General features: G+C 39.8%; 1 long non-coding RNA gene across 1 annotated transcript; it reads left to right on the forward strand.

Annotated features, from left to right (window-relative positions):
- Window positions 1–15,721: 15,721 nt before the first annotated feature.
- Window positions 15,722–16,830, forward strand: LOC306983625. Its single transcript, XR_013794405.1, has 3 exons — window positions 15,722–15,929; window positions 16,026–16,118; window positions 16,573–16,830. It is a non-coding gene; the product is annotated as an uncharacterized lncRNA (long non-coding RNA).
- The last annotated feature ends 6,259 nt before the right edge of the window (window positions 16,831–23,089 follow it).

The raw sequence follows: 23,089 nt of genomic DNA on the forward strand, positions 1-23,089 counted from the left end.
ATATGTACACATTATTATTTGAGTTATTTCTTTTTAACCGTTAAAGTATACCTCGGGTCTTTAGTGACCCGGGACATCATTCATCACTCTCGTCCTCATTCATTTTTTAAGGTTAGACATCAACCTTCATAGTATTCCGTAAATTTTTTTGTTAAAAAATTATGTTCGCTATAGCGACCTGAGGTGTGTAACAGTGTAAGTATATTTTTTTCTGCGCAATAATTTAATCTTTGATGACTGAATAAGTGCAATTCACCTTTATTCTACACGGTGGCAATGTCTGATACACAATGATGAAATGACGTTTCACTCACAGTTACTGCAGGCAGAAAACAAAAGAATAGGAAGTATCATCAGCAAACCTTGAAATGGCTCAGTGATTTACTCCAGAGCAAGTGCTGAACACAATCAAATATTAGTGTCATTGTCACTTGATGGTGAATGTGATGAATATTGATTTTGAAGATGTTGAAAATGATAGTTTCGAGAATATGTTTGAGATTGTGAATATGAGCCAGATGCTGAATGCACTGGGAAATGAGCTCTGAAGAGGACAGTGATGATGATATTAAACATCTGCTCAAACGGAACTATTCCAAGCTCCAAAAGGTAACAAAATATACTATATTTTAGTCTTCTTTAATTGTTACTCTAATATCAGGAGAGTTTTATATGATAGGGACAGGTATAAATCCATTTTAGATATAGATATGGGTCGCTAAAGACCCGAATATGTAATAATGATTGGCAAAATGTTCATTAAGGGTTAAAGTAATGCACATTTCAGTGTAATAATGAATATGCTTAACATTTTTTTTCAGCCACTGAATTAAAATGATCTTTTCTCCATAACGTAGTCACTGACAAAACAGACAAAAAGTGCAAAAGTAACCTACCACATTACTTTCAGCTTTCAATAAAAAGAGTTGTATATAACCTGTAGACAGAGAGAAATAAAGAAAATGCAGTTCATGCAGTGGAAATATCAGGGAAAAGGGAACCAGGGACATTAAATGAATCCTTCCATCTGTAGAAATAAGGAAACGGGGGAACAAAGTAGTGAAAAAGGGCTGGATTTTCATCTGCTGAGAGAGATATGAGGGAGTGGAGACCATTACCATTATTCAGCCTCATGATCTGTGATAAATCAAATTGTTAATGAAAACCATATACCCTATTAATCATCACTGTAATCAATCCAGTGCATGTGATTAGTCCTTTCCCTCCGTCTGCCCTGCACAAAGGAGCAGAGTTCATCTCTCTCTCTCTCTCTCTCTCTCTCTCTCTCTCTCTCTCTCTCTCTCTCTCTCTCTCTCTCTCTCTCTCTCTCTCTCTCTCTCTCTCTCTCTCTCTCTCTCTCTCTCTCTCTCTCTCTCTCTCTCTCTTTTGTAAGCAGGCAGGCTGAATGCATGTGTGTGAACGAGAGGGAGAGATGTTAGAAAAGATAAAAAGAGGACAGAGTAGATCATGCTACATTTCATGTCATAACAGTCTCAGGGTCATTCTAAAGTGATTCTGTATTTTGTACAGTAAATGGCTCACACAAGGAGGTGAAATACAATAAACCACCCTATAATTCTGTGTGGTAATTACCCTGTCATTGAGTGAGATCACAGAAACACCCAGACAAGTGTGTGTGTGTGTATGTGTGTGCATGTGTGTGTGTGTGTGTCTGGGTGGCAATAATGTGTGGAGATTTCATTTCTGAAGAGTGATTATTTGACTGTTCATTTCGCTGAGATTTATAGCATGTTGACTATCTACAGCTTGCATCCCGTCTCTGGTCTTTAATAATAGGAAATTAAGACATTAATCACCCTTTGGTTCTCATTCACTGGAGGACATTAAACTATGCTGTATCAAACCACCACCAACAGACCATTATTTATATATATATATATATATATATATATATATATATATATATATATATATATATATATATATGGTTTAAGTTATGTATACACTCACTATTCAGTAGGGCTAAAATTATGAATCGACATTATCGATAGAATTGATGTATCGATAGCATTGACAAATGTATTTGACAGATGTTAGATCTCATTAAGGACCTGCAAAAACGTGTTTTGACCAGTGGGGCGCTGTAGCACAATACGAAATCGAATCGTGAAATTTGTGTCGAAGCCCAGCCTTAATAAAAACAATTGTCATTGTTGCAGTTGGACTATTGCTGGTTTCTGAGGAGGCCAGACATCCTGAAGGAGATTAGTCAATTCAGTTGGCTTGAAGTTCATTAAAAAGACATTTTCAAAAGCTGAAGGTATTTCCTTCTATTATTATTATTATTTTTTAATAGGTATCACTAATTGCAAAAGTCAGATATTCGATCAAAGCCTACGGATTCATCTTTGAAGTAATTGGAGATTAGTCGATTAATCGTTCTAATAATCATTAGAACGATTACAACTTACTAATTTAAATAATAATAATAAAAAGGTTAATATTAGAATGATATATAGCCTATTTGTCTACACAATTTTTTTCGTCTTCTATAATACAAGTATAAACCTTAAAATCCAAAATCAACATAATGAGAAACATTTTATATTTAAATTATAAGTAGCCTATACTTATTTATGTACCTTGCGTAGCTGCACGCAATAAATCAACAGATATTTCAGTTAGTTACTCGTGGGGATCTACAAATCCTGGCTTGAATGCAAAACATAAAGAAATAGGTCAAAAAACAACAACACTGCTATTTTTAATGACTTATATCACTACTACTTCATTTAAAGTGGAATAGGCTCTCTTTTTTGTCCTCCTTTTTCATCCCAGAAGATCAGATATTCAGATGATAATACAGTTTATTTAAGTCTCACAGTTTCACAATTACAAGATCTAGTCAGTTATGTATGTATCATAAAAAGCATAGTACATATGGTTAACTGTGATTATTACATCTGGATGTAATACTTTAATATTGTGCTGTTCTGACAGACGTCCACAAATGAAGTGCACAAAGATGGATTTGTGAAAAGTAAAAAGTATGGTAAGAAAATAAAATGTGATTTAGAAAAGTCTCACAGCCGTGCATTCAACTTACGCTATCATTAAAACCATAAAATGTTAAAATACAATGCTCTCAACCATAAGTGAGTTATTCATTAGACTGTATATGTCACGTCTCATGAGCTTCTGATTTGTCAATTCAAAGGTAATATTGCTCGGTCATTTATGAAGATGAGGAGGCTGACTGGGTCATGGATGCTCTTGAGGACCATGCTAATCATCAACATGACACAAGTCCTGCTCAACAAAGCTGGTTTTACCATTTGAATAATTCCTTGTCAATAACAGCGTTTTAATAACTCCTTGTTAGTGTTCTTTCCTCTCTGAAGAAAGTAGGCCATTCAAGTGTTTGTTCATTTGCGAGTGTTTGAACACAGTAAAATAACAATGTGTGAGGCACAAGGGACCGTGTGAAATGTGAAAATGTCAAGTTCTTTCAATATGTCCTTTGTAAACTTTCACTTAGGTGAGGAATCACATAAGCGCAACACTAAAAAATATGACATCGTTTGCCTCAAGTGGGAAAATCCTTGGCCGACGGGTTAGACCATAAATGTCTTAAACAGTGAGGCAACATTCATATCTTTTGAAAATGGCACTCTTAAAAAGGTTAATTGGGACATTTTGTCTCATTAAATGCTATGCCTTTGGGCAACGATTCATTTTATCCACTGACATGTGCATGGGTAAAGCCACATGATCGGAAATGCCATGTTCTGGCAGAGTGTGTAAGCCAGAACATGGCCTTCTAATTATGGAAGCTAAAGTAGTCTAAATCGTACATGTGCCACCATCTAGTGGCAGCTGGCCAGCGGTGGAATGGAAACGCCTTTGAGGATCCAATAATTCTTCAGTGAATTCAAAAACCATGAATTTGCTGTGCTTTAAAGTCTGATCACATTATTGCACTATTCAATCAAACAAACACATATTCTATAGCTCACGAAAATCTGTGGGCCACAAATATTTGATTATTTTTAAGATTTATGTGTGTAATTTCTTCATTCATGTTGTACCTTTACATTCCCTCTTTTGTTATTTATTTGGATTTTCATCTGAACATCAACATACGTGAGATGTATCCAATCTGAACAGTTTTGAAGTTAAATTATTATTATTATTGGAAAATAATTACCTGTGAATTGTTTTTCTGCTGGATATTATATACATATATAGTCGTAATCAAAATTATTCAACCCCTATTGCAAATTAGATTTATTGGCAACATTTCAGCTGTTTGCAATGAACAAATCAAACAAATATAATTGAAACACAACACAGGTTTCAAGTGGTTTCCCCAAATTCAACTGAAGATGCTACTTTTAATGACTTCTGCAGTCTCAAAACTATTCAACTTCTTCATGGCAAGCATCTTAGTACTTAGTAGAACACCCTTTTGCTGTTATGACCTGCTGCAAACGAGATATATAACCAGACACCAGTTTCTGGCCGCGTTTCTGGGGAATCTTAGTTCATTCATCATGAGCAATGAGCATGCGCGCACGTGTGTGTGATCGGTATGTACCTCGGTTTTGGGGTCACGGTTCGATTCGAGTTAGGTACAACAGGAAAAAGCAACAAATCCCCAATGCTTGGTTAAATTTCATTTCTTTTGAACAGACAGTAGTTTGTTCCACCTAGCAGCATTTAGTCCCCACTGACATAGTTGGAACAGTACTATCTCGTTTAGTATATTAAGCACTAAGCAGTAAACATAATTCACTCGTGCATGTGTCATAATCAAGGGTAGCGTTAGTTCTGGCAGGTCACATTTGTCAAGCTCTCATCAGATGACTGTCACGTCTACCTATAGGAATACGATGCCTATCACTGTATGCATATATAAGCTCCTTCAGTATTATCATCAGCTATCGTGTTTCCCAGGAGCGAATTACCCTCCTCCATCCCCAGCTCCACCTCTCGTCCAGTCAGGATTTAGTATTCTGATTCCCCTTTGAATCAGACTAAATTCTCGAAATATGTTGTAAATTAAATTAAAATATTGAATTAATGATATCTGCTGTTTACCCTAGGGGGGGTTATTGCTGCTCTCCCTGCTTTTATCCATGCTAGGCTACATGGATGCGCAGGGAGTTCTTGCCCAGAACAGATCCATACCGCCAATCCAAACTGTATGCTTATTGTCAGTCGTATTTGACGATAGTGGTCCTGACAGAATTTCTTGCAGGGCTGATAAAAACAAACAAACAAACAAACGGTATTTGGTCACAATCATCTACAAAACTGAAAAGCATATCTTGTGTTATAAAATAACAACATAAATAGAATAATAATAAAAAAAATTATGTAAAAAAAAAAAATATATGTATATATATATATATATATATATATATATATATATATATATATATATATATATATACTCAGAGAGTATCATATTTCAGATGCAGCCTAAGTTTGCTTGTATTCAGTGTCACATGATATAAGAGCTGAACGTTTTCTTCCACAGATACAAAAAAATTGTGTCATAAAATCAATAACGGAATAGTTCTGTGTAAAACTACCATGGCCATGTTCATGCCATACTATTGTTATGATTCGTTTCCCAAATACACCACCAGCACTGTGTGAGTCTAAACATGATGATGTCACCAGACTAAGGGTAGTGGGATTCAGACAGATGCTTGACCTTCATGTCTGACCCCTGCAGTGGCGGGGTCGGGAGGGGGGGGGTATGCTTGGCTGGACACGACAGTGGCATGAACACTAATTGGGTCAGTTGGCAGCACATGTTGACCATCCACATTCAGACAAGCGTAAATGATGGCGAAGTACATTCATAAAAATTAATCTCTTAATTCAGATAATTGGTTAGCTCTCGTAGTTCACAACCCTTTTAAATTATTATATTTTGTGTGTGAATTGATCAAATATATGCATCCTCCAATAAATTAAGTCATTTTTGGTGGGTAAACAAGAGAACACAATAAAAGCACATTCAGAAGAGAATCAGAATATTAACCGAAATGAAAGTAACCGAAAGGTTGTTTTCAGATCAGGGATATTTTCCGTATGTGTCAAGGTAATAAGATAACATGATTTAGGTGCTGCAATTTTAGTTAGTTACAATTTCTATTGGTCAATTACACATACAGAATAACTAACTTGATGGTGTAATAATATACACTAGAGTTCAAAAGTTTAGTAAAAAAAAAAGAAAGAAATCTGCTTTATTTGATCAAAATGTTTATATTTGAATATATTTTGAAATGTAATTTATTCCTGTGATTTAGTCAGCATAATTACTCCAGTCTTTAGTGTCACATGCATGATCCTTCAGAAATCATTCTAATATGCATTAGTCAGCATTTCTGATTATATTCAATGTTGAAAACTGTTGTGCTGCTTGATATTTTGGTCGACACTGTGATACTTTTTTTTCAGGTTTCTTTGATGAATAGAAAGTTCAAAAGAACAGCATTTGTTTAAAATATAAATCTTTATATATATATATATATATATTTACTGTCACTTTTGAACAGTTTAATGAAGCCTTGCTGAATGAAGGAAATGTCTGAATAATATTTCTATCAAGAAACAAAAATAAATAAACAAACAAACAAACAAATAAACAAATAAATAAATACATACATACATACATACATACATAAATAATAGCCTATGGACTGTACATTTTAATTTGATATCATCAATATTGTGCATTGATACTTTATAGCTTGTTAGCAAGGGTGAACACAAGTGTAAATGATTATGATTCTGTTGGTCACTAAAACAATTACAGGTAATACTTGTGTAATATGTTTTTTTAGATGTTTTCAAATTTAAAACATATGTGTTAACATGTTTCTTTTCATGCTAAAATTGACTTTCAAAAATACACCCTATAAAAAAATTTAAAAAATATTCTAGATTTCTATATATTTACCACAAGATGGCGCCTAATATTGTGACTATTTTTTAAAATGTCCAGCAGATGGCGTTATAGATAATATAATGATCATATTGATATGTTTGTATGTATGATGTTAGTCTTTTTAAAGGTGGATGAATAGATTACACCGCCATTGACTGATTATTCAGATTTTCCCCCCTGGTCAAATAAAAGTAAATTATCACAACATGTTCAAGAATTGTCAATCATCTGCAGTCAGAACTGCGTCAGTGTAACTGTCCAAGGTGCTGAAACACGAGTGCCCACTGCACAGACTCACAGTACCTCTGTGACTGTACTTTTGAGTTGATTTGATCTGAGAGCTTTGTTTAACCGATTATGATATTTAAGGTTTACTTAAAACCAATTGAGTGACATTTTAGGCAGGAGTAGTTTTTGTGCATAAGACTTCAGGCTGCAGATTTTTACGTGGTGTTCTGAAATTAGGTGGCAAAGTCATCATGTTTTGTTTTTGTTTAATGTAATGTACTGTATACATTTAACTGATGTGCAGCTGTTTTTTTTTATAGTGATTTTTAGATCATTAGTCATCAATCTTGGTAAACACTGCAAGTATATGGTCACAATGACAGAGATGTACCTTTAATTTTGCCAATCTGATTATTCAATAAAAACACTTACAGAAGTCATATCAGTTTTGATATTGACTACATAAATCAAGAGAGGCAAGAGAGACTGCTTCACACTGTAACGTTACCCACCGGTGTCGCTGCTGTAACTTCTGAACAAAATTGTATGACTTACACGTTATAATGTCACATTTCGTAGCATATGCGTTGTTTTATTTTTGAACTGTAGATTATTTTCTCATCCATTTTTTTTTTGAAGAGGCAATGCCTCCCTTGCCTCCTCAGAGGAAATGCCCCCAAGTTGTGCGCAGCATACATTTTCTAAGTTAGTTTTTATGTGACGTAACACCCCTATTGGAACGCTTAACCTGGAGGTAAAAAAAAGGCTTCCCTCCATTGCCCACCATTTATTTTTACTAGGTTTGTATTTTGAACTAATGTAACAAGGCAGTGATATTAAAATAACAAATTCAGCATACACCTTACAGGCAAGCAGATGAGCCCAGATGCAATGTGCAGTTTTTCATTAAGCGTGTTTCCATAGAAAACCATTTTAATGAAAAACTTACCCATTTAGCATGTTGCTTTCATGTTCTGGGCTCATCTATTCGCCTGTATACAGGCCAGATACAATACAGTTTAAAGGCCAGATTTACTAACAACTTGTGGCAGCACAAACCCCCTTTAGTCATGATTTACTAAAGACACGCAGTGAAAAAAATATTGCTGAAAAGTGTGGACAGGGTTAGGCTGACCTTACTGTAGGCCTATTCGTTTCCCTTTCAGACGCAACATTTATGGGAGGAGAGTAGATTAAATGAATCATGCAAGGTGACTTAGGTTTTTGCGCTAATCAATTTACTGGTATTTGCGCCATTATTTACTTGTCTTACATGTCTTAAACTAGATGCCAATTTGTGCTGCTCTCCTCTCGGTAGGTCTTACATCTGCCTACGAGTGCCCTTGCACACCAGCAGAGGGCACTCTTACCACTGACACTACACACATCATGAACTCAGTTTCCCACAATGCTTTGTCTGTCAACTGTGTAATAATGTGCAGCTGTTTCCCATCACTTTGTTATCCCTGTGTCTCTCTTTTTAACCCTCTTCTGTTGTTTGTCTCATCATGAAGTCTTATCTTGGTCCACAGACTGTTTCTATTCAATGGTCTTTGACATCTGCCCGTATCCTTGTTTTCCCATTCTTCTCTTGCCCTCTGGATTTGTTTGTTTGTTTGGACTGATTTATTGTTCTCTGACCTTCTGCCTGCTTAGTGGACCACGACTTTGGATCGTGTTATAAATTTCACTTGGATCTTCTCCTGTTGTCGCTTAGTGCTTGACACCATTTCCACGACATTGAATCATAACAGTAGGCTAGATTGCATTGGTTATTATGAAAATGACTCGGCTGCGTCTATGTTCATTAATTTGCACATTGACAGTAGATCACGCTCAGAACTTTCCAGTCCCTTCTGTGCTTTTTAGAATTACACTCCTACTTCTTTTATGACAAACACTGTGAGAGTTTTAATGCCCACAGAGAGTCAGGACCTCAGTTTAATTACCGAAGAAGTTAATTTGTATAGTGTAGTGCCCACATCAGTCACTATACATTAGGCATTAGGGCACAGAATGCACAATGCATGCCCCTTGCTGGCCTCACTAACAACTTCATTTGGAAACCAAGTGAAACAATGGGCGAGAGCAGCTAGTTGTAACTGGGCTCTTAAAGTCACCATGAAATCAAAATTTGACAATTGAAGTCAAAATTAGTATTTATTATAATTGATATACCTGTGCACACTTCATGCTGACTTTAAAGCAAGAAATAGCTTTTTAATAGCATATTTTTCAATGTGGAAACAATGGCAATAAAGATGCCCTTTTCAAGCAAAAAGACTACATTTAGAGTCGTTCATAGGTGAGTAAAAATAAATAAACACCTTTTAAAAGGTAGCTAAAGTAATATTACATGTGTATGCTCTAAATACAAATAGACCTTTTTACAATAAAAATGTTGTGGCATGTACGTACATTAGAACATGATTATGTGCTTTGAAAGAAATTTCAACCATATTTTATAGAGCAACATATATACTGTGTATAACAATAGTGATTTGTTTTTGTTAATTTAAAGGTACATTTAGTGGTTTCAATTCAGTCTGTCACGTCAAATACTTGATACAGTGCACTCGTATTACTATGAATGGGAGAAAGTGCTATGCGAAATATGGCAGAATAAGTCCCGCCTTCTAAATAAAAGAGCACCGTTTGTTAGTCATCATGTCACTCCAGCTGCTGAAAGAAGCTCCGGTTCCTATAGAAACAGACAATGTTCTGAGACGCGCGCTTAGGACTGCCCATGGGCATTAGTTTGGTCCAGCCTAAAAAATGCTGTTTTTTTTTACATGATTCAAGCTTTTAGAAATAAGATTTACAAGACAGTTGTTTTCAGATGTCATTGGTGATTTCAAATATGAAATTTAATCGTAAGCTTGGGGAACGGTTTTGGAGAATTTGATGTTTCCCCATCCAAAGAGATAGGAGCTGCACTTGCATGCCGAAATGCGTTTCAAAGATGGTCGCAGAGTGAAATGACTTGTCTTAAAGGGACTTTGGTCATGTTTAACTTACGTTGACACTGATATATTGGGGTCTCGCCTGGGAGCCCAATCACCTTCAAGTGGTAACTAAACAAGCCAATGGATATTGGCCAGTGAGACTTGCATGCCGAGCCACTCCTACCCGGACATACGGGTATATAAGGCCGGCTCTCACTCACTTATTCATACTCTGTTTCGGAGCTAAGCGGTTGTGACAGTGATCGCTCATTCTAGTCTTCCTTCAACTGAAGTGGATTCCTGCGCAGAGAAAGAGCAATTGTATTACTCTTATCCCAAGGAGATCTCTCCTGCCAGTGTGAGGGCTCATCCCGCGGCCGAGATCCCGCGGCCGAGAAAGCTGTGCACGGAGAAGTTGAGCGTTTCACCCGTCAGCGCTTCGGCGTGTAAGAGCAGATTTACTAAAAGAGCAAGCATCTTTTTAAAGATGTCTTTCTGTCCGTGTGTTTCTGGATGTGATCTATTCCTGGATTCATCTGACGTCCACAGTCGAGTGGAACCATCCACCTTCCCCCAAGCTCTCGCGTTTGGACGATTGGTTTCTGGTATACAGCCACGTTCTGCCCCAATGCCTTTCTTCCTGGAAGTGCATGAGGAGCTTCAGAAGTCATGAAAGACACCTTTTACTAGCTGAAGCAGCTCTGTAGCCTCCTCTACTCTCACTAACCTCGACATAGGGGCAGCCAAAGGTTACATGGAGATTCCACAGGTGGAGCATGCAAAGTGCTGCCACCTAGTGGAATTGCACACGTCTCCCGTCCAGGCCTGTAAAAGACAGCAGCCATATCTGCTAAGGCTTACAGTGCCACTGGCCATCCTGAAAGTCACTCTGGCAAAAGCTCTCAAAGTCTGCTCGTTGCAGAGGGCATCTCCCTGCTATGTCTACACCAGCTCCAGCTGACCAGACTCGTCATCTCGGCCGCCCCGAAGAGACCCCCACAGGAAGGCAACACAGTCCATCCAGGCTGCAGCTAAACCCTCGGAAGCGTCCATCTAGGCAGCTCTGAAATGGTGGCACAGAGGTGGAGGGCATTACTCTAAACACACCTCTCCTTCTCCACCCGGAGGAGGGCCGGGTGGAGAATCTTCAATTTCATTTTATTTCTGTTCTTTATTCTGTTTCTGTTCTCTATTTTCTGATCCCAGGGCAAGCGGTACCCACTTTTTCAATAAAAGAGCAGTTTCCTCAGCCTCTGGCCCATACTGGGCATCCTCTGGCAGTGAGCGATGCCATGCTTCCTCACTCCCAGCCAACCCTTCTTTCGCCACAGGCAAGGAGTTTGCTTTTCGACGACAAGCTGCTTCCTTGAGCCTCCCTAGCCAGTCCTTCACAGGACACACAGAGCCAGGTAAGTGTACCCCATGGGTACATCTACTGGTGCCACCCGCATGGAGCATGGGGGCCATTTCGGACAGTCATGTCGAAATATCTCGACAACTGGATAATTCCAGCTCACACTCGGGATTAGTTATGCTAATACAGGAACCTGGTGCTCAGGCAGCTAGGCCATCTCAGCCATCTGGGGCTTCAGGCCAACTGGGAAAAGAGCAAGCTCTCCCCTGCTCTCCCCAAGCTCTCCATAATAACTGTAGGTTATTATGACTGTGTGAGGGCAGTTGCCAAAAGAGCAAGCTACAGATTGCCAGCATACGACACATGTAACACAGTTCAGTGACTTTGGCGCTTTCCATAGGGACCCCAATACGTCAGTATCGACTTATGTTGAACGTGACTGACTGAATAGGAACGTCTCGGTTCCTGATGTAACCCTCGTTTCCTGAAGGAGGGAATGGAGATGTTACATCTCTCCTGCCACAACCCTGAACCACTGCTGAATGGCCAGGATTCCTGTCTTGGCTCCTCAGCAAAACATGAATGGGTGAGTGCGAGTCGGCCTTATATACCCGTATGTCTGGGTAGTAGTGGCTCGGAATGTCAATCTCACTGGCCAATATCCATTGGCTTGTTTAGTTACCACCTGCAAGTGATTGGGCTTCCAGGTGAGACCCTAATATGTCATTATCGACATGACATTTCTGTTCCCTCCTTTAGGGAACAAGGGTTGCATAAGTAACTACTACAGCCAATATAGAGTGCGAGGGTTCTTTCAGACGTTTAGTGAAGCACAGCGAGTCACGCCATTTCAGCACGGCGGAATACAAAAGGGAACTATTATGAGTGGGTTACAATCTTCATCTCATGTGAGTGCACACAATTCAGATGACTCTTCATAAAACACAATTTATTCCCTAATGTGTAAAATGTTATTACTACGGAGTGCACCTTTAACAGTTCTTATTTTTTATAAACATTTTTATTTTTAACTTTAATTTCATATTCTTACACATGCAATTACATCTAGATTAAGATTCATATCCTTTTCCAGGTTTCAGGCCACTACAAGCACTTCAGCTCAAACCCCTGGCAGCCAGAAGACTCCGGGACACTGGCCTCATTCTCTTTCACTCAAACAACATCAGAAAATTGCTTCTATGGCCTCACTTCTTTAGAGTCCTATTCAATTTTATGATAGCCATTTTGAGGATTTACTAGAAGCCCTCTGTTTCTCCATGGGATGGCAGCAAACAGCTAATATGGCATTACTACAGACCAGAAAATAGATTTCAAGAGATCCTGTGATCTATAAAACCATAAGAGCCAGCAAACCACTTAGCAGTAACATTCATCAATCACTAGTCTAGTGTGTGGTCATGTACATGACAGTCCCACACTTGAACACATATCAGCATATCCCATCATTCATATCCCTCTAAGTATTCTTAGAACTGCAGTATGAATATAAACACCACAAATGAAATGAGATAAAAAAAAAGTAAAAAAAAAAATTTGTATCATGGCAAGGAAGCCATTAACAAATACAGTTAGAAATCGTGCCAAGAGGTAGCAAGGATAATAGACGTCCCCCTGACAGGTCCCGCATATTCTTCTGTCTTTTTTCAGGTGTTTGCCATCAAGTTTTGATCTGGTAGGACTAGCCTATATATAATAGTTATAATTTTTTAATTGTTGTTCTAAGGTTTTACACAGAATTTATTCATGTTAAAGGGATAGTTCACCCAAAAATGAAAATTCTGTCATAATTTACTCACCCTCAAGTTGTTTCAAACCTGTATGAGTTTCTTTCTTCTGTTGAACACAAAAGAAGATATTTTGAAGAATGTCAGTAACCAAACAGTTGATGGACCCCATTGACTTCCATAGTATCTTTTTTTCCTACCATGGAAGTCAATGGGGTCCAGCAAATGTCTGGTCACCAACATTCTTCAAAATATCTTCTTTTGTGTTCAACAGAAGAAAGAAACTCATACAGGTTTGAAACAACTTGAGGGTGAGTAAATGATGACAGAATTTTAATTTGTGGGTGAACTATCCCTTTAATGTATGTTACACCTTTTAAAGGGACGGTCAGCTTAACCATCTTTTTATTCATTAACCCTCTGGGGTCTGAGGTGTTTTCTGGGTCCTGGAGGTGTTCGGACATGCTCTAACATTTGTGCTTATTTCTGTTACTTGTGATATTTTCATGGCTAAAATCTTATTAAGCACTATTCGCACGGGATAAGTATTATCTAGGGACCTCTAGTCATTTGTAATAATTGCGGAGGTTGTCTGTGATCTTAATCCCGTACGAATCGACCATGTCTGTAAATTGTAAAGTAATAATTCCCCCGCAAATGACCTACCATATTTCGCCGAACACCGACGTTCTGTGATAATATTAGTCCCGTGCGAATCGGCATCTCTGATTTTGTCCTGGATTTGGCGGGGCTGTATTTTTTTTCCAAGGTATTTCTTTCCTTCGTGCCTTTTTATTAATCTTTCGCGAAGAATGGAAGCTGCATTGGAGTGTTTTGACAGAGTTTGGGGCACTGGGTCATATTGCACACCGACACCATATACAATTTGCAGAAAAAAGAGAAAGCAAAACCACCAGAAGAGCGAAGAAAAAAAGAATAATTAGATGGATGACAAATAACAGCATGCGTGAAGTAACATTCTTTTGTTTATGATATATCATGCGTACATTTAGACCTATAACGACAAGACATTTCCAAACAATAGCCTATCAAAAATAATGCACAATCAAGCAAGGGGGTTTCACATCATAATTCGAGTTTAATGTTACAAATGAATCAAACGTAAACCTTGAGCTATTAGATTTTAACCTGGTGAAATGTTTTTTTTTTTTTTTATCCATCTAACCAGACCCTCAACCATACGCAATTCAGCACAAACTCTGCTACAATAATATGTCAGCAGCATGTATTTAAAAGTTTGTAGTTTTGAGATAATAACATTTATGCATGGTTTGTGAAAATGACAAAAAAAAAGTCACTGAAATGAGGTCATGAAACCCAAACTGATTATTTCTTCGCAAGGCTTTTGACAATGTATCACGTAGCCTAGAATATTTGCTCCAAAACTATGTGAAAATCACCTTGACTACTCATTCAGATCAGACAATATATTGATTTAAAATTTGTAAGACATGTCTTGTGTAAGAAAGCTTTATGCGAGGAGGCGTTAACCACCCATGAATATTGAGTGTTTCACAGCTGAGAAAGACAAAGAGCCTCCCATAATGGCCCTATTAGGAGCTCTCAGGGCCTACGAGGAACTTTGAACAAAAAATGAGGAGATTTTAAAAAGAACGGCTTTTTGATTGTTTGGATTTATTTACAACACAACAATCCAAAGATACATAACAAATGGCAAAAAAGCACATTATTTAACACACTGAGCTAAAGACAGAGACTTAACCAGTCACACACCTTTGTGCCATTCCTGAAACATAGTGCATACCTGTCATTTCCCAGGTGTTTGATTTTTCACTTTACCTCCTCATGCTCATGTTGAAGTCAGCAGGACTATACCTGAAAAAAAAGAAAAAAGAAAAGCTGTGAACATGCTGATATCTAGAGAAACTAGGACTGCACGATTTTGGGAATACATTTTAGATTTGTTCTGGTTAAAATTGCTTTTAAAAATGTATAAAATACACACACACACATATTATATATATACATTATATATATATATATATATATATATATATATATATATATATATATATATATATATATATATATAGGCCTATATATAAAATTAACACCAGGTTTAATTGTTGTGCCTTGTAGGCATACATGCAGGGCTGCATAAAATAATAACAATAGTAGGCTATAAAAAGGAACACTTCAGTAACACAAAGCAAAGAGACCAGAAGAACATTTGCAAACAAGTTTTGTCATCTCATCCGACCATGTGACTAACACCTAGGTGTGAGATATTCAAACTGACCAATCAGACCATCACCATTTCCCCCATTGTCCAAAAGCTTTGGCCTAATCAGTCTTAGCATTGCTGTAGGCTACTGGAAATGTCTGAGAGAAAAGTAAGTGTCTTTGTTGCGTTGAAATAATCTTGGATTATTTCCAACCTTACACACTATGTAACCCAGGTTACTAATGCTCATGAAACCTATGGAGAAAAAAAAGATTAAGATTTACATATAGATATTTTATTACTTTATTTTAATGTTTAAAATATTAAATATTGCTGAAGAAATAACAGTAAAATGTAATGAACTAGAAAAAATAAATAATTTGAACAATTCGGATTAGCTCCGCCCTTAGTGGGTTGCGTCATTTCTAGCGCGGGTTAGAGAAGTGAGTCTCTCGTCACAGAGGAAAGTGAAATGTCCGCTGAAGCAGTGACGCACGTCAATTGCAGTTGAAAAGTTGATAAAGTAAGTGAAAACTATAACTGAAACCAGGATCATATTGACATCGTTGCCTGAAAAATAGTTGTTTAAATAGTTGTCGTTGCATTGTATTGAATCCAGGGATTAAATGAGAAGTCGAGCTGATTCATCCGACGAAAACCGTTCGAACAGATTCATCTGAGATTATTTCTAATCAATAGCACTTTATTCTTGGTAAGTGAGTTCATAAACTACCTTAATTAATTATAGTTTGAGTATTGTTCAGTCTTTTGTGGTCTTAAATGATGCTGTGCTGTATAATTCTTGAGAAATATATTTAGAAAATGTGATTGAAGTGATAGATTGAGGATTTATTTACTGCTTAAAAGTGTTTTTTTTGCACGTTGTTGAATTCATGAGCGTAATGAGTGTAACGCCGCTCACGTGGAGCTTTGCTAGCCATGTGGTGCGAGCTATAAGCTAATTGAGTGCACGTCATTTTAAGACGTCATTTTCTTCATTTTTTTTTTCTTTCTATTAAGGGTTAAAAAGGGTAATAAGCACTGGTAAATGTGTATATATTCATTTTGAAGGATTTGTTGTGATAAGACTCATCATTTTATGTGTTAATGCTGTTTAAAGAGAATTAATTGTAATTTATTGTGTTTTTCTGCCTTGTCTTCGCAAGGTTGGGGTTTTTTTTCTCCCTTTTCTCTATTTTGTTGTTCCTGTCCATGATATTCTCTTGAAAGTGAACGAGGAGTTCTGAGTTTGAACTGTTTCTGCCATAAATGGGGAGTGCTCAACATTGGTGGAAGCTGGCGAGCCAACCTGGTTTTTCCTGAACTTGGAAAACATTGTTTCATCAAAGTGGTAGGACCACACGTATACCTTTCCCTTTTTTTTTTCTTCCTTGTACATTGTTGCATCTGTGAACAAGAAGTTTTTTTTCACCTGAAAAATTGTCTGCATTGTTATTTTTATTTTATTTTATTTTCTCATCTTTTATTGAAAATTTCCTGAAAAAGTGACCACAGAGGTTTTTTGAGTTAAATAATTTAAATTTGGGTTTTGAGTGTGAACTAAGTATGTCAGCTACATGATAAGGAAGGAAACAACGTTAATTAAGAGTAAATAGCTATACCTGAATAATTACAGAAATAAATAACACACAAGGAGTCATTATTTGAGTGAAAACTGCTTTATTTCAAGAAAACAATTCAAGAGGTTTCTTTTGTGAATTGATTATTGAAGCTGTCATTTTGTTTTGTTTTTTCCTTTTTGTTTTTTTTGTTTTTCCCTTCAAACTGAAACAAATTAATACAGAGTATAACAGAAAAAAATACTTGCCTTTTCAACTACACCTGTCTTCTGTGGTTTTTTCCCTTGTCTTGCTGCAACACTGGCTCAAGAGCGAACGTAGACTTCTGATCTGGTCCAAGATATTAGAAACTGGGTCATGTAAGACAGCAGGACGCGCGTGTTACATAAAAGTTGGCGAGCCAGCCAGGAGCCAGTTCTTGCAGCGAGGGTAACTGTTAAAGAAACAGAGAAGGGAAATTAGTAAAACAACAAAAACAGGTTTTTGAAATTTTCAACCGTTATGATGGATATCGTGAAGCGGGAAAAGGTTAACGTAGCAAATGCTCTCATAGTTGAAGGCCTTACATTAACCGAAACCGACAATGAGCTGGAAATGTACCTAGAAAGATATGGTTCAATTAGCCGTAATATTTTCATTGATGACCCAGCTTCAGAGTTTCACAAAAATGCCATCATAGAATATAATCACAACTCAGCAATCCAAAGTTTGCTTCCCTTCTTACCCTTAACTTTAGGGAGTCTCTCTGACCCAGCTGTTACCTTCCGAGTGCGTGCCTTAGCCACTGTCTACACTCAACCTTCCATCTGCACTGCCACTGAAGGGTATCTTGAGGAGTTGAAGGCCATTGCTAAAGAAAGTGGAATGTCTTTCCAAAGTGTGCTTCAAGAGGAATTGGAGAAACTCAGAGATACCCATTCTGAAAATCAAGCTCCGGCCGAATCTCAGCAAGCGAGTTGTCATGGTTCTAGCAGTGAATCCCCGAGTGCGGAGGCCACCGCCCCATCGTCAATAAGTAGCCCCCTGACTAATTTAAAAGGGACACCAACTCAAAGCTCAGAGTCTAAAAACCCAACCAAGAATAAAACGACATTTGTGTCTCCCCCTTCTCTAGAAACTACCACTGATGATATTACGGTGACATCCTGCCCTGTGTTCCCCACAAATATTGTGGACCCACCCAGTGTTCAGAGAATGGTAGTTGAACACATAGTGAAAACAAGTGAAGCTACCCTGTCACAGCAAACTTCAATCCGTCTGAGGGTTTTCTCAGGGAGGTCTCCTCGTCCCCCCAACGAACCAGATTTCGATACCTGGCGTGCGAGTGTCGACTTCTTGTTAAATGACCCTTCCATTTCTGACTTGCACAGAACGCGAAAAATCCTCGACAGCCTCTTACCTCCAGCTGCCGACATAGTAAAACATGTGCGCCCTCCAGCCCTACCTGCTGTGTATCTTAAGCTGTTAGAGTCTGTATATGGTTCTGTCGAGGACGGAGACGAGCTGTTGGCCAAACTCATGGGCACTCTACAAAATCAGAGTGAGGAATCGTCAGACTACCTACATCGGTTGCAAGTTATTCTGAGTGCTGCAATCAGACAAGGTGGCATAGCAGAAAGTGAACATGACCGTTACCTTTTGAAACAATTCTGCAGAGGATGTTGGGACAATCGTCTAATTGCCGACCTTCAGCTTGACAAAAGAGAAGTCCAACCACCCACTTTTGCCGAATTAGCAGTGCTTATTCGAACCCAGGAAGACAAACACGCCTCTAAGGAGGAACAGATGAGAAAGCATCTTGGGATGACAAAGCCCCCTAATGCCTACCAAAAGTCACGTGCAGTCTCTAACCAAGTATCAGCCTGTTCATGTGATGTGCCCAGCTCTGATGGCTCTGAAACTAGTCTTCTAAAGAAACAAGTCGCAGAAATCCAAGCCCAAGTTACTGCCTTAAAGCAGTCTCCTGATCGAAAGAATCCAAAGAGTCATTCCGAAAAGGCTGAGTTGACCGCTTTAAAGAAGATGGTGGAAGAATTATGCACCCAAGTAGCTGCGGTAAAGGCATCGGTCACCCAGGGACTGAAACAAAACAATGCAGAGGAGTTGGACATTTCTAGGCTCCAACGGCAGATTGCGGAGCTGCAAACTCAAAGTGTCACTCGTACGATGCCTCGAACTTCTAATACTCAGAGATCGCTTGACACAGAAACGGACAGAAGTCCCAGGATGGGCCAGCTGAGAGTTAACAGGCCACGACCCTGGTACTGTTTCCGGTGCGGAGAGGATGGGCACATGGCCATCAATTGTGAGAACGCTGCAAATCCTTCCAAAGTCGAGGAGAAGCGACTTAAGATAAGAGAGCAACAAAGCCAATGGGACTCTCTGCATGGAAGGCCTGCCCAGCCTTTAAACTGAAAGGGGTCTCTGTAGCAGGGCATATGGAGACCAGACGTTCAGACTGTCGCCCTGAATGTTACAAACAAATATCTGATGTGAGCAGCCGTGAAGCACCACAATTGAAACGATTGCCAAAGGGGCTAGTGGGGATAAAATGCACAGCCAAGGTCACCATTGGAAAAAGAGAAGTAGATTGCCTTTTAGACACAGGGTCACAGGTGACCACGATTCCGCAGTCGATTTATGAAGCCAATTTGCCAGACTACCCCTTGAAGCCATTGGAAAACCTACTGGAGGTAGAAGGAGCTAACGGACAGGCTGTGCCATATCTGGGGTACATTGAGCTAACTCTGAAATTCCCCAAGGTGCTCATTGGTACTGAAGTTGAGGTCCCCACCCTGGCCCTGGTGGTGCCAGATTTAACAAGTCTTTCCCAAATTCTAGTTGGGACCAATTCTTTAGATGTACTGTACAGCAAGTGTGCTAAAGAGAATGCGGCGAGCTTTCAGTCAAGCTTCCATGGTTATCAAGCAGTACTTAAAGTTTTGGAAGCTAGGTGGAGACAAGCCAGCAGTGAGACTCTGGGTTATGTGAAGTTGAGGGGAAACTCCCCTGAAGTTGTGCCTGCAGGAAGCACAGTGGTCTTGGATGGCTTTGTCCACCTACATGGTCCGCACACAGAGAAGTGGGTGACTCTCGAGCCTCCATCTGTCCCTTTACCAAGTGGCCTGCTGATTGCAAACTGTTTGCACACCTTACCCCGAAAACGTCTCTCCAAATTGTCAGTTTTGCTGAGAAATGGAACGCAATCCGACATAAAAGTCCCTCCTAAAGTTGTGCTGGCAGAGATTCATGCAGTTCAGAAGGTCATGGACCAGCAGCACCAGAGTTCAGATGTCAAGGCTGAGGAACCATCAGTCAACTGTGCTAACCTTACCTTCGAATTCGGTGACTCCCCCCTGCCCACGAGCTGGAAAGAGAGAATATCAAAATTGTTGAACTCCATGCCTGAGGTATTTTCCCTGCACGACCTTGACTACGGCCACACTGAGAAAGTCAAACATCAGATTAAGTTGAGTGACGGAACACCGTTTAAGCACAGAGCCCGACCCATCCATCCTCAAGACATTGACGCTGTGAGAAAGCACCTCCAGGAGCTACTAGAGGCCGGTGTCATCCGCGAGTCTGAGTCTCCATTTGCGTCACCCATAGTGGTAGTCCGTAAGAAGGATGGTACCGTGCGGCTATGCATTGACTTTCGGAAGCTCAACTCACAAACGATTAAGGATGCATACGCCTTACCAAACCTAGAGGAGGTCTTTTCAACACTAACTGGCTCAAAGTGGTTCTCAGTGCTCGATTTGAAATCTGGTTTCTACCAAATCGGGATGGAAGAAGCCGATAAGTGTAAAACAGCATTTGTCTGCCCGCTTGGATTCTGGGAATTCAACAGAATGCCGCAGGGGATTACCAATGCGCCGAGCACGTTCCAAAGATTAATGGAACGGTGCATGGGAGACTTGAACAGAAAACAGGTGCTGGTTTTCATTGATGACCTCATAGTTTTTTCAGAGACTCTTGAAGAGCATGAATCCCGGTTGCTGCAAGTTCTAAACCGACTGAAGGAGTATGGGCTGAAATTGTCACCCGAGAAATGTCGGTTCTTCCAGACGTCAGTGAGGTATCTGGGTCATATAGTCTCACGAGATGGGGTAAAGACTGATCCAACAAAGGTTGAGGCCTTAAAGACTTGGCCAAAGCCGACAAACCTAAAGGAGTTGAGATCCTTTTTAGGTTGTGCCGGATACTACCGGAGATTTGTGCGAGAGTACTCCAAGATCATTAAGCCTCTTACCGACCTTACAGCGGGATATCCTCCACTCAGGAAAAGCGGTAATAAGAAACAGAAGGATGGGGGATACTTCAACCCCAAAGAAGAGTTTGGTGATCGATGGACTCCAGATTGTCAGAGTGCCTTTGACTCCATAATCGGCAAGCTCATATCTACACCTGTTTTGGGCTTTGCTAACCCCAAGCTTCCCTATGTGCTTCACACCGATGCCAGTACCACCGGGCTTGGTGCAGCTTTATATCAGGAGCAGGAGGGGCAGATGTGAGTCATAGCCTTTGCCAGCAGAGGATTGACCAAGGGTGAAAGTAGGTACCCTGCGCACAAATTAGAGTTTTTGGCGCTAAAATGGGCTGTCACCTCCAAATTTAGCGACTACCTCTATGGTGTGGAATTTACTGTCGTAACGGATAGCAATCCCTTGACGTATATTCTAACCTCAGCAAAGCTTGATGCCACCAGTTACCGCTGGCTTTCCAGCTTGTCAACTTACAACTTTAAGCTGCAGTACAGAGCAGGTAGCCAAAATCAAGATGCTGACGGGCTTTCCAGACGACCGCATAGTGAGCCCTTAGATGACCTGGTCTCGCAAAAGGAGAGGGAAAGGATTAAACAGTTCACACTACACCATCTTATGGAGCCAGGAGCGGAGTCATCTGCTCTCGTGGCAGACACAATAAAGGCCATCTGTGAAAGGCATCAGGTGATTGGGTCATCCGAAAATCCTAGTTCCCCTCACTCTTCACTTACCTTGGTTGAATCCCTTACTCACCACGAGGATGCTCTGCCAAATGAGTTCCAACATGAAGATGAACATGGTCTTCCAGATCTTCCTCATCTCTCAGAAACCTCCTTGGCAGAACTGCAGAGAAAAGACCTGGAAATGAGGATTGTTATTAAAGGATTGGAGAGTGGAGTGAAACCCTGTAACCTGAGAGACCAACCACCTACCATGGGTTTGTGGTTAAAAGAGTGGAACCGACTCGAGCTGAGAAATGGAGTGCTGTATAGGAGGCGGCAGGAGTGTGGAGCCTCTCGCTATCAGTTGGCACTGCCCACCACATTGAGAGACATGGTGTTACAGAGCCTTCATGATGACATGGGTCATCTAGGTATCGACAGGACCCTGGATCTCATCAGGTCAAGGTTCTTCTGGCCGAAAATGTCACATGCAGTGGAAGAAAGGGTCAAAACTTGTGAGCGCTGTGTCCGCAGAAAAACGCCCCCGGAAAGAGCAGCTCCTTTGGTAAGCATCCAAACTAGCAGGCCCTTAGAGTTGGTATGCATAGATTTTCTGTCCCTGGAGCCAGACCTAAGCAACACCAAAAACATACTGGTTATCACGGACCACTTTACTAAGTATGCCGTTGCAATACCAACTCGAAACCAAACTGCCCAAACCGTTGCTAAGAGCCTGTGGGACAATTTCTTGGTGCACTATGGGTTTCCGGAGAAACTACATAGTGACCAAGGGGCAGACTTTGAGTCGCACACAATAAAGGAGTTGTGTAAGGTCACAGGCATTCACGAGGTGAGGACTACCCCATACCACCCGAGGGGCAATCCAGTGGAAAGATTTAATCGTACACTCCTCCAGATGCTGGGGACACTGGAGAATGAAAAGAAGTCTAGGTGGAAGGAGTTCGTAAAGCCCTTAGTGCATGCCTATAACTGCACCCGCAATGACACCACTGGGTATACTCCTTACGAACTCATGTTTGGGAGACAACCCCGCCTACCTGTTGATCTGGCTTTCGGATTGCCAGCAGACACTCCCATCAAGTCCCACTCTCAATACGTGCAAGATCTTAAGAATCGGTTGCGCGAGAGTTACGAGGTGGCTACTAAAAATGCTGG

Source organism: Phoxinus phoxinus, assembly GCF_949152265.1.
Source record: "Phoxinus phoxinus genome assembly, chromosome: 16".
Lineage (NCBI taxonomy): Eukaryota > Metazoa > Chordata > Actinopteri > Cypriniformes > Leuciscidae > Phoxinus > Phoxinus phoxinus.